Source organism: Salmo salar, chromosome ssa10, assembly GCF_905237065.1.
Source record: "Salmo salar chromosome ssa10, Ssal_v3.1, whole genome shotgun sequence".
Classification (NCBI taxonomy): domain Eukaryota; kingdom Metazoa; phylum Chordata; class Actinopteri; order Salmoniformes; family Salmonidae; genus Salmo; species Salmo salar.
Genome location: NC_059451.1, coordinates 44,610,221 through 44,622,978, shown reverse-complemented (window position 1 = coordinate 44,622,978; position 12,758 = coordinate 44,610,221).

Sequence of the window (12,758 nt, the reverse complement as noted above, 5' to 3'; positions counted from 1 at the left end):
GAAAAGAGCCCTAACTCTCAGAGCTCCAGTAGGGTTAGGGAATGAATAGAGCCCTAACTCTCAGAGCTCCAGTAGGGTTAGGGATAGAATAGGGCCCTAACTCTCAGCGCTCCAGTAGGGTTAGGGAATGGAACAGAGCCCTAACTCTCAGAGCTCCAGTAGGGTTAGAGATTGAACAGAGCCCTAACTCTCAGAGCTCCAGTAGGGTTAGGGAATGAATAGAGCCCTAACTCTCAGAGCTCCAGTATTAATCCATGATACTATTGAACCAATGACGTCTACAAGGGCACAATTCAACAATTTAGCTTAATAGGATACGTGATCTTTTCGTGGTGATACGCTTCGATTTTTGTGTGATGTGAGTGTCAGAGTTATGTTGTTTCAACCTTGTCCAAAAACTAGCAACAAGTTTTTCTAGGTTTTGTCAGTCCCGTTCCATAATAAAGAATGTTCAGAATACCTGTATCACACAGACAAAAGAAAAAGGTTCCACTGCAGTTAAATCCATGTGAACGGAGGGTAACAATTGTGATTGTACAATGAGCACTCTGAGGACAATCATTCCTAATAGGATACAGAGGTCCCGGTGACACCTGTGTGTGGAATGTTCCCACTTTTCGTGTTTTTAGGGACACAAAAGTGTGTCAGGAGAGTGAGGCATAGGTGGACACACAAACACTGTAGAGTTTGTTTACAGATGAGCAGGAAGGAGGACATTTAAGAAGAAACGTGGTCATTGATAGAGGATGGTAATCCACACCATGAGACTAGAGATTGCTGGAGTTAGAGAGTAGAAAGAAGGCCTGCTGAGTGCCTGTCTGATGTACTGTATGCACAGGAAGTTACTACTGCTCATGACTAAGACTATGGTGGCCTTTGTAATAGTATCATCATTATAAAACTGCATATTCAGTTTTGCAAAATGAGTGCCTAACTTTAATTATGCACCAAAATGTAGATTAAAATTATTGTTTGATTTTGTCCTGCTCATGTAGCCTGTTAGTATCCATGCCAGTTGATGGTGTGACTGATCTGTCTACATAAGATTGCAGGCTGGTGTCCCCCTTCCCCAGTCTCTGGTCTCCAGTCTGCAGCGTCCAGCAGCTCCAACAGCTCTAATCCATCCATCTCTGTGTTGGAATGGAGGCTGAGGCTTGGCTAATGTGTTCCATCTGGCTGTGCTGTGGGCTCCAGGGATGAGGCCGACCACTCCATTAGCTCTCCCCAGCCCACACCCCCAAGTCTGGTTCCACTCAGCCCCAACATTCCTCCCCACATCAGGGCCCCTAGCCTGGGGCAGAAGGGAGGGCCGGGCCCCTGCGACATGGATCTATAGTACATGAGGCTAGGGCTGAGGCTGGGGCTGGAGTGGTATGGATTTTCAACGTTGTGTCTCTATGTAGGTATGTGTCTCAGTAGGAGTGATATTGTCATAGAAGAGGATGCATAGGAGAGGAATAAGTAGATTTGTGAATAGCCTTATGATGGGCAGCTATTCAGCCTAGCGGCCATGGACAGGAAATGATACAGCTAGTTCACTTCACAAGGCTAAAAGTGGTCAAGCATTTAATTAGTGTGCTTTGAAGTAGTTTTAGTTTCTTTGTGCACCATCTGAATGATCTAACAGGAACACCGATGGAGTATGGTTTATGTACTAAAAGATGTATGGTATTTAGAGAGGAGCTAACTGTACACAGGGAGGTTATTTGCAGTAATGAAGTCGTGTCATGGTGGAGGAGTGAACATAAAGACTACATCAGTCAGCCATTTTGTATGATAAAGTGGTAATATAGCGATGACAGGCAGGTGGATGGTATAAATGGGCTGAGAGGTTGTTATTTAACCAGGCAAGTCACTTAAGAACAAATTCTTATTTACAATGACGGCCTACCCCGGCCAAATCCTAACAACGCTGGGCCAATTGGGACTCCCAATTACGGCCGGTTGTGATACAGCCTGGAATCAAACTAGAGTCTGTAGTGGCACCTCGAGCAGTGAGATGCAGTTCCTTAGACCGCTGTGCCACTCTGAGATTACAGAACATCTCCTGCCAGTCTTCAATGTTATGCTCTTTTGGTTGGGAAGAATCCTTTCAGATGTTCTATTCATTTGTTCTTTAAAGAGGAGATGATAACACCAACGATACCTTGGGATCTTAATACTGCTATCAGCACAAACTATTCAGACATTAGGCATTATCAGCGCTAACCCAGCAGGCTAATCATTGGACTATTGTTTGTTGGCCTGCACACGCGCGCACACACACACACACACACACACGCACGCTTACAAGTCCTGATGTCAGAAAAAAACACTCTGTTTCAAGCTAGAGCCTCATTCTTAAATACAGACAGAAATAGCAATGTCTTCGACTGGGGAATCGGCTTAGTCTTCAAAGGCTAATTCTGATGTAGGAAAAGAGAGGGGGAAATGGGGGGAACAGATCTGGTTATATTCGGCAGTAAAAAAAAACTCAAAGAATCGCATTGTCATGGCAACTGGGCCTGCTTTCCTTCCTAGTTTTCCTCCCCCAAATATATATAAAAATGGAGGGTAATACTGAGGATCTTTTGTGAGGCGCAGATTTCTCCTAAAAAACCTGACTGAGTCAGACACTTTCCCTCCCTTGTTTTCCTCTCTTCCTCCACAGCAGCACTCTAACAATGTCTGATCAGATCACAGATCATGTCCGGGTGTGCGTTATTTCTGGCTGGCCTAGAGTTGCGGTTAACTCAAATGAAAAACCCATAGAGTAGCAGCTCCTCCAGTTTCCCCTTTGAGGTTAGCAGCACTGCAGAACTCTCTGATCCAGCGGTGCAAGGGTTGTTGTCCCATATAGGCTTTTCATTATATCTGTCTCGATAGATTTCCCCCCTTCTAAAATCTGGGTTAAATCAAGGTTTGGACCAATCCCTCCCTAGCCGCAAATTATAATCCTGATAAGTAATGGAGGGGTTCCAATGGAAGAACTAAAAACCCAACTGAAAACCCAACCAGTGATGAAGCACTGTATGCCAACCAATATGCAGGTTTTGATACTGTGGCTGTCACTCGGACATGTTGTTGGGCATTATAAAGGGAACCTGTCTGAAAGAGAGGGGAGAGGTCATTGACTGGAATGCAGCTAGGGGTCAAGGGTTAGAGGTCAATAACCTGGTTAATTTTATGACTGCCACCACATGCCCCACTGTCCTCTCCATCTCAGAGTTCTCTCTCTCTCTCTCTCTCTCTCTCTCTCTCTCTCTCTCTCTCTCTCTCTCTCTCTCTCTCTCTCTCTCTCTCTCTCTCTCTCTCTCTCTCTCTCTCTCTCTCTCTCTCTCTCTCTCTCTCTCTCTCTCTCTCTCATTCTAGGACCTGCTGTGAAGTGCCAGATTTTTTACTTTTGACATAGATTTTTCTACATTAGCTGAATTGTGCCAATAAAGGTTTCCGCCCAATCGCCTCACTCCCTGGCCAAGAGTCAGGAGAAGACCCTGTGCCTGTTAAGTTCTGGTATCCTCTAAGGTTTCCTGTCTGCTGATGGATCACTGCGGTGGGACTCTGTCTGAAGAGTTTAGAATCTAATCCAAGACCAGCTGAGGAGGAGGAGGAGGATGGCTCATGGCACAGAAGATACTGACTGACTCAATGTCTATTTATTTTGTGTTTACTGTAGCTACCGAAATGTAATGTATTTATTATACAAGGCAGTTTTGGGAAATCCTGTTTAAGTTGTGGGATAGCTTCCTTATATCCCTTTCATACGAAGACATTTTTCCGAAAACATGATCATACCGGTGACTTTTTACCGCCTTTTGTTTATATCTGAAAGGTATTGCCGGTATCAAAGCCAAAACTTTTATTTCCACCAAAAATGTTGGTAAAGTTCTGCCTAAGTTACTGTATTTAGGATATGTCAATCTATCTAGCTAGTAAGCCAGGCAACTAAAAGCAACTTTCTAGACAACAATGTTGTGGTTTGTTGCTAATGTTAGCTATCTAGCTGGCTAGCAAGCTCATGATTAACAGAACATACAGTACCAGTCAAAGTTTGGACAGACCTACTCATTCATGGGTTTTTCTTTATTTTTACTATTTTCTACATTTTCTACTAATAGTGAAGACATCAAAACTATGTCTTGTAGTAACCAAAAAAAGTCTTAAACAAATCAAAATATATTTTATATATTAAGTAGCCACCCTTTGCCTTGATAACAGCTTTGCACACTTTTTATTCCTAATAACAGGAAAATTAACACATTACAAGGCAATTATTTGCAAATTATTTACAAGTACGGCGAGCTGCAAACTTACTGTTGTAAATGTGAAAAAATTAAAGCAGTGCTGTCACTCGGATTATGATAACGATCACAACAACAGGGTCAAAGTTGAACATCTATTGCTCCTCCTGGCAAAAGCAGTGGGAATATAAAACTTGAATGCAGACAAGAATGTGGCAAACATTTGGCGGTTTGAAAAGGGACCTTACCCCTGGGCACAGACGTCAGTTCAACATTGAGTTTTGATTTACATTTGGTTGAGTTGTCAACTAATGTAAATTCAACTTGAAATCAACACAAAATGTTCACCCTATCATTGGATTTAGGTTAAAAGTTGGGTGAAAAAATACAAAATTCCTTATGTTGATGACCTTTTGCAAATCCAATCAGTTTTCCACATTACATTTTGAATTTTGGGGTTGAAATAACGTGGAAACAACGTTGATTCAACCAGATCTTGCCCAGTGGGTATAAACATTGCCCAATTCTTTTTTTCAGGCAACATTCCGCAAATCCTATGTGAATTAGTTATTACTAGAGATGCCACTGGGCTTAGACTGATCACTTCGTAGGCTATGGTACGCGTTCAAACAGTACAGAGGCTCAATCTAGGAACAATCACAACGTCTCTCTAAGGATTATCCTGGGAACCTCTGTCTAGACTGGGGTGGTGTATTAGAGGCATATCCAGAACAGTCAATATAGTAATACCACCACACTATTGCTTTATTTTAAGCTTAATCTTTATTTAACTTGGCAAGTCAGTTAAGAACAAATTCATATTTACAATGACGGCCTACCAGAAGGCAAAAGGCCTCCTGCGAGGACGGGGGCTGGGATTTAAATGTTTTTAATAACAAAATACATGTATAAAATAGCTGGGTTGGTGTATGTAACAGTGGAGCATTCAAGCATTAACAGCACTATAATATAAAGTGTATAATATAAAGACTCTCTGACTAACTGCTACTGTAAACTCCCCTTTGATTATATCCAACTGTGACCAGTGTTCGGTCTCTCTGAGGAGAGCCATGCTCCACTGCTCTTATCATGTCTTAGCGTTCCTGATGGGAGAAGGGGAGAGTGAGAGAGATTATTTTATTTAAACTGAGAAACAGAGAAACAACAGAGAGAGAGAGTTGAACAGAGCAGTTTTCCCTGCAATTCCTTGAACGTCTCTTTTCTTCTCCCTAGATCTGGGCTAACGTATTCTCAGCTCCAGGGTCCCGTGATAATCAGCCTCACACTTTCCCTCTCTCTCTCCCTTCTTTCTCTCTCTCTCCCTTCTTTCTCACTCTCTCTCTCCATTTATCTTCCCCAACCAGGTGACGTCATAGCTGCGTGATATAATAACAATTATGCAAATGGAAATCATATAAAACAAATCCTTCTCCCTTAACGAGGCCCCCTCCCTGGCTTCTTGTGCAATGAAGTATTTCTCCCCAAATAAACAACCCGTCAGTCGTCTGGGTAGATTGGCTGCCTGGCTGGATGGTGGGTAGCCTGAAATCCAGCCAGCCAGTCGGTAGGAGTCGTCTGGGTAGATAGGCTACCCACCAGGCAGCCAGCCATCCAGCCAGCCAGCCAGGCAGTAGGATTAGTGTTTCATACACTACTGAAACCAATCAAATTGATAAAAAGTCAATAACTAACAACTCAAATGTATTAATGGATAGTGAAGCTGGCTATTTGAATCGTCTGTCAAACATTATGACTTGGTTGCTATTCATAGCATGTAGCTAGCTCACTGCTGCTCACTGTAGCAGCAGTTCAAAGGCAGGCTGGCATTTCTGTTTCATGTGTGTTCCAACTACCAATCAGTAGTGTAGCTAATGTTGGGGTTGGAAATGGGGCTTTCTAAAGGTAATGATTGTGAGCTCCAGCTTGTTAGTGTGTGTGTGTGTGTGTGTGTGTGTGTGTGTGTGTGTGTGTGTGTGTGTGTGTGTGTGTGTGTGTGTGTGTGTGTGTGTGTGTGTGTGTGTGTGTTTTGCTCATATCTCTTTGGGAGAGCTTGGTGCTGAGAACATTACACAGAGACCTCAGCACACAGCAACAGAGGACAGATGAATCCCATTATTCCACAGTGGTGTGTGTGTGTGTGTGTGTGTGTGTGTGTGTGTGTGTGTGTGTGTGTGTGTGTGTGTGTGTGTGTGTGTGTGTGTTGCTCATATCTCTTTGGGAGAGCTTGGTGCTGAGAACATTACACAGAGACCTCAGCACACAGCAACAGAGGACAGATGAATCCCATTACTCCACAGTGCTGTCTGATGTGTGCATGTGTGTGTGTGTGTGTCTGTGTATCACTCTGTTTGATGTGCCCCAGTCTTGGAGCGATAGTACTGGCTAATTAGGCAGGGGGGTTATAAAACCCATACAGCTGATTTAATGAGGCCAGAGCAGACTGCAATTGCACCAGCGTTTTGGCCTCACTACACCATACCACACCACACAAAATGACAGATTCACTGGATTACATGTCGTTTAGAGGAGAGAGATGAGATGGTCACATGCTAAAGCATTTAGAAGGCTGCTGAGAGGTACTAATTGTATATCCGCAATCAGGATCTGCATTGTGGTGTGTGTGTGTGTGTGTTTCTGTGTGTGTGTGTGTGTTCTGTGCATCTGTCTCAATGTTCATGTGTTTGTGCCCCAAAGCACATTACCTCACACACAAAGGAAAGGAATAAATGTATCTCACTTCCACAACGCCTTGCTATTTAAAGACTGAAGATTGGTCAACATACACCTAGCCCCTAGCAGTGTCGCTCCAAACACCCCTTTCCAGCAGGGACACCAGAGGTCTTTTCACAGTCCCCACGTCCTACATAGAGCCCTGACTACATGGACCTGTCTTCCCCTCAGGTAACTCAAGCTATCAGTAAAAATCTAATTTATAAACAGATAAAACAATACCTCACGGCACAAGGCAGACTGTGAAGAGACACACTCTACACACACACACACACACACACACACACACACTATTCTTAGTAATGTAATGTACTATTGTAATATTGTAGTGTACTGATGGGTCAATGTAAAATTATGTAATGCACAATGTTTTGTACGATGGAAGGTTTTATCTCTGTTTGGACCCCAGGAAGAGTAGCTGCTGCTCTGCAGACAAGTATATATTTCTCCACTCATGCAGGAGTAATAAAGGCCCAGTTCACAAATGTAGGGATTTTTTTAATGATTATTATCATTATTGTTATTTCTACATGTTTTATCAGGGTGTGCTGAAGCACTCTCAGCACCCCTACATCCCGTGGCTATGATCTCCTACTCTTGTTAATCTCATTCATTCTTCCAGTACTACTGTTGTATGCAGTGAGTCAGTCTGCTGACGCATTGAGTCTAATGAAGCCTCCTCTGCCGCTCATCTTTTACTGACAAGCACCTTCAAATCCACAGTCAATCACATGACATCACATATAATTACACTCAACTGGTTGTGTTGTGTCCCATAAGGGCGTGGGTGTGTGTGTGTGTGTGTGTGTGTGTGTGTGTGTGTGTGTGTGTGTGTGTGTGTGTGCGCGTGTGTGTGTGTGTGCGTGTGTGTGTGTGCGTGTGTGTACACTCTGTCTGATGTGTCAAGACAGACATGTTTTTCAACACACAATGAACACTATAAATATGTGCATAACCTCCCACAATAATGAATACCCTCTCTGACAAGCAGCCTGCAGCTGTGAAGTCCATGCCTTGATCTTGGTCTGGTGCCTGGCCTGTTGAGAAACATCTGTATGTAAAAGGTGGCCAAATCCATCCACTGGAGCGATCCAATCCCTGATTCACTAGAATCCACAATGGAGCAGAGGCAGTGCTCCAAGACCTCTCTCCCTCTCTCTCTCTCACCATATTCCTGCCAAGACCTCTCTCTCTCTTGTCTCTCTCTCCCTCCTCTCTCACCATATTCCTGCCAAGACTCTCTCTCCTCTCTCTCCTCTCTCACCATATTCCTGCCAAGACCTCTCTCTCCTCTCTCACCATATTCCTGCCAAGGAATATGCCTTTAGACCACACACTTGTCGCGAGACTTCCTACCACGAAATCTCCCACTGTTACACAGCAGGAACATGGTTTGGACAAAAGTTGGATTCTGACGTTTATTTGATGGTGAGGGACACATTTCACTTTACATCTGGTAAGTAGAGTTTCTAGAGATCATACATACATATTGTGGCAAACCTCTTCAAAGTTAGGAGCGTTTGTCACAAATTATGTGGGAAACTGTCACCAAAGTCAGCCCAGAATGAAAGTTCTTTCGAACATGACAGTACCTGTGTGTTTGTTTCGCTGTCCTGGTCCACCCAGGCCGCAGGTAAGGTCAAGGATAGCAGGGTTCGGTACACAAATCTGGTTCTCGGTAGGTCCAGGTCTAAACGCCAACAGGTAAGTCCAAAACAGTCCAGCTCGTACACGGTAAATCCAGCCAATGTAGATTGTCTCTTTCTCTATGGTTCATAGATCCTTCCCGCCCTCTCTCTCTCTTCCTGGTTTTTCTTGACCTTTTATCTGTGGGTCGGCTCCACCTTCTGAGGGTTCCCCTTGCTTCTGGGAATTGTTTTGGCAGTCGGCCATTTTGTGATCTGTAGTTCTGATCGGGGTGGCCATTTTAGTGATCGGGCAGAGCCCGTTTATTAGTTCTGCCCTCACATATCTGCCATTTATCACTCGACCCCCTTCTTTGCCACAATATGCTTTTGTTAACCTCTATGGGCAAGGCGGGACGAATTCGTCCCACCTACGTAACAGCCACCTGAATTCAGTGGCGCGATTTTTGAATCGTTTGAAATACTATTACTTCAATTTCTCAAACATATGACTATTTTACAGCTATTTAAAGACAAGACTCTCCTTAATCTAACCACACTGTCCGATTTCAAAAAGGCTTTACAACGAAAGCAAAACATTAGATTATGTCAGGAGAGTGCCCAGCCAGAAATAATCAGACACCCATTTTTCAAGCTAGCATATAATGTCACAAAAACCCAAACCACAGCTAAATGCAGCACTAACCTTTTATGATCTTCATCAGATGACACACCTAGGACATTATGTTATACAATACATGCATGTCTGTTCAATCAAGTTCATATTTATATCAAAAAACAGCTTTTTACATTAGCATGTGACGTTCAGAAAAAGCATACCCCCGCAAACTTCCGGGAATTTACTAACAGTTTGCTAAATTACTCACGATAAACGTTCACAAAAAGCATAACAATTATTTTAAGAATTATAGATACATTACTCCTCTATGCACTCGATATGTCCGATTTTAAAATAGCTTTTCGGATGAAGCACATTTTGCAATATTCTAAGTACATAGCCCAGCCATCACGGCTAGCTATTTAGACACCCGGCAAGATTAGCCTTCACCAAAATCCTATTTCCTATAAGAAAAATGTTCTTACCTTTCCTGTTCTTCGTCAGAATGCACTCCCAGGACTTCTACTTCAATAACAAATGTAGGTTTGGTCCCAAATAATCCATCGTTATATCCAAATATCCTCTGTTTTGTTAGTGCGTTCTAGACACTATACGAATGGTAAATAACGGTCGTGCGCATGGCGCATGGCGTGACAAAAAATTTCTAAATATTCCATTACCGTACTTCGAAGCATGTCAACCGCTGTTTAAAACCAATTTTTATGCCATTTATCTCGTAGAAAAGCGATAATATTCCGACCGGGAATCTGCAATAAACTAAACAGCCGAATGAAATTTCTCCACGGGGGCGAATTGTGCACGTGCCTCATTCAATGGTCCTCTGATCGGCCACTTGGATAAGGCGATAATCTGTTTCAGCCAGAGGCTGCCTCGTCATCGTTCAGGTTTTTCCCGGGTTCTGAGAGCCTATTGGAGCCCTGGGAATTGTCACGTTACAGCTAAGATCCTTACTCTTCAATAAACAGATGCAAGACGCACGACTCCTTGTCAGACAGGCCACTTCCTGCATGAAACCTTGTCAGGTTTTTGCCTGCCATAGGAGTTCTGTTATACTCACAGACACCATTCAAACAGTTTTAGAAACTTTAGGGTGTTTTCTATCCAAACCTGAACAATAATATGCATATTCTAGCTTCTGAGTTGGTGTAGGAGGCAGTTAAAAATGGGCACATATTTTTTCCAAAATTCTCAATACTGCCCCCTAGCCCAAACAGGTTAACAGGAAACCTTTTTTGGGTGAAGCCGGCTATATTGTGGTAGTGTTATTTTCCGTCGCCAACAACCAGAACGATGCACAAGTCAGGGAGTCCAACCAATACACACACTCCCGCTGTTGTTTCCCAAAGCTACTGACTGGCTGGGCAGTTTTTCCACATAAGATATTATCTGTTTCCACTGTTGTTTTGCCTTTGGGTGTGACAACTTGGCTGGCTGTTACTGACAAGGCTCATGCTCACGCAGCTTGGGTGGCGTGACACTGCAGGAAATCTACAATGAGTGTTCAGCCAGCTCGCTCCCCTCATTCACACACTCACACAAAACACTGTAACCAGGACACAGATACACACACACACATACACACAGTCGTGCACATATGCACACGTACACACACACTCAAACACACACACACATATTGAGATGGCAGCTGTAGCGCTCTCTCCAGGTGTGAAGCAGAGAGCTGTCTGTTTCTATGTTCTAATCCTCTCCACTCTTCAGCACCTTTCCCTGACATTTGAGCTCAGATGAGGTTGCCTCTGCCTCACTGTGGCCTTGACACATGTAGAGAGGAGAGGAGAGGAGGGGAGGGGAGGGGATGAGAGGCATTTTCCTGTACTGCCTTTGTTCAAATTGACAGATATTTTGACATTGTTTGATTCACTGTGAAATGGAAATTGAAATGCCAGTTTACAACGCAATACAGTATGTGCTACTAAGCACTGTGCATATATTTGCCCCTTCTTCTGCAAACATCCTTCTGTTTGGAAGTGTCTAAAAGCATCTCATGACTATGATCAAATCTGACAGGTTCTCAGGCCAAGGATACAAACATATGTCCCATTCATGCTGCGTATCATTTTAAATATCTCCTTGTCCAAGGCTGTAATCCCAACATGTTTCAAGCTGACCACCATTATCCCTGTTCCCGAGAGCTCCACGATAACCGCCTAAATTACTATCGCCCTGTAGCACTCACATCTGTAATTATGAAGTGCATTGAAAGGCTGGTCATGACACACATCAACAGCATCATCCCAGCCACCCTAGACCCACTCCAATTCGTATACCGCCCCAGATACACAGATGACGCAATCTCAGTTGCACTTCACACTGCCCTCTCCCACCTGGACAAGAGGGGAAATAACTATGTGAGAATGCTGTTCATAGACTACAGCTCAGCATTTAACACCATAGTCCCCTCCAAGCTCATCACCAAGCTATGTACCCTAGGACTGAACCCCTCCCTCTGCAACTGGATCCTGGACTTCCTGGCAGGTCGGCCTCAGGTGGTGAGGGTAGGCAACAATGCCTCCGCCACGCTGAGCCTCAACACGGGGGCACCTCAGGGGTGCGTGCTTAGTCCCCTCCTGTACTCCATGTTCACCCACGACTGAGTGGCCGCGGACGACTCCAACACCATCATCAAGTTTGCCGACGACATGACGGTGGTAGGCCTGATCACCGACGGCGATGAGTCAGCCTACAGGGAGGAGGTCAGAGACTTAGCAGTGTGGAGCCAGGACAACAACCTCTCCCTCAACGTCAGTAAGACCAAAGAGCTGATTGTGGACTGTAGGAGAAAGAGGGGAGAGCAAGCCCACATCCACGTTAACGGGGTTGTTGATGAGCGGGTCGAGAGCTTTAAGTTCCTTGGCATCCACATCCCTAAGGACATAACATGGTCCAAACACACCCGCACAGTGGTGAAGAGGGCACGGCAGCGCCTCTTCCCCCTCAGGAGGCTTAAAAGGTTTGGCATGGGCCAAAAGTTCTACAGCTGCACAATAGAGAGCATCTTGACTGGCTGCATCACATATTGGTATGTCAATTGCACCGCCCCCTGACTGCAAAGCGCTACAAAGGGTAATGCAGACAGCCCAGTACATCACTGCCATCCAGGTCCTCTGTATTTGAGGATGGCCTGAAAAATTGCCAAAGACTGTTCACTCTGCTACCGTCCGGCAAACGGTACCGGAGCATCGGCTCTCGGACCAACAGGCTCCGAGACAGCTTCTAGCCCCAAGCCATACGACTTCTAAATAGCCAGACTGCTAAATAGTCAATTAATGGTACCCAAACTATCTGCACTTACTCTATCTTGCACTGACCCTACGCACACTCACTAGATTATATACAGTTGAAGTCGGAAGTTTACATACACTTAGGTTGGAGTCATTAAAACTCGTTTTTCAACCACTCCACAAATTTCTTGTTAACAAACTATAGTTTTGGCAAGTCGGTTAGGACATCTACTTTGTGCATGAGACAAGTCATTTCCAACAATTGTTTACAGACAGATTATTTCATTTATAATTCACTGTATCA